Here is a 402-nt window from a genome sequence, read left to right as displayed (position 1 = left end):
GCCGCCTGTCGAGGTCGCTGTCGCTGCTACACAATTCCCCCCAACCAATATTTGAGAAGCGTCGCAGAGGACTGTCGACACTACTGGCAGGATCGAGGCGACCGGGGATAGAATCGACGTAATCCCGAGGAGTCCGCCGCCTGTCGAGGTCGCTGTCGCTGCTACACAATTCCCCCCAACCAATATTTGAGAAGCGTCGCAGAGGACTGTCGAAACTACTGGCAAGATCGACGCTACCGGGGATAAAATCGACGTAATCCCGAGGAGTCCGCCGCCGGTCGAAGTCCCTTGCGTAGGCTGACCGGCCGTAGTTGCAGGGACGCAATTGCCGCCAACAAGGATCTGAGACACATCGCATAGGACAGTCGATACCACCGGCAAGACCGACGCTACCGGGGATAA

The sequence above is a fragment of the Recurvomyces mirabilis genome (genome assembly GCF_035927965.1).
Source record: "Recurvomyces mirabilis strain CCFEE 5264 chromosome Unknown scaffold_14, whole genome shotgun sequence".
Lineage (NCBI taxonomy): Eukaryota > Fungi > Ascomycota > Dothideomycetes > Mycosphaerellales > Teratosphaeriaceae > Recurvomyces > Recurvomyces mirabilis.
This window is presented reverse-complemented; position numbering follows the sequence as displayed.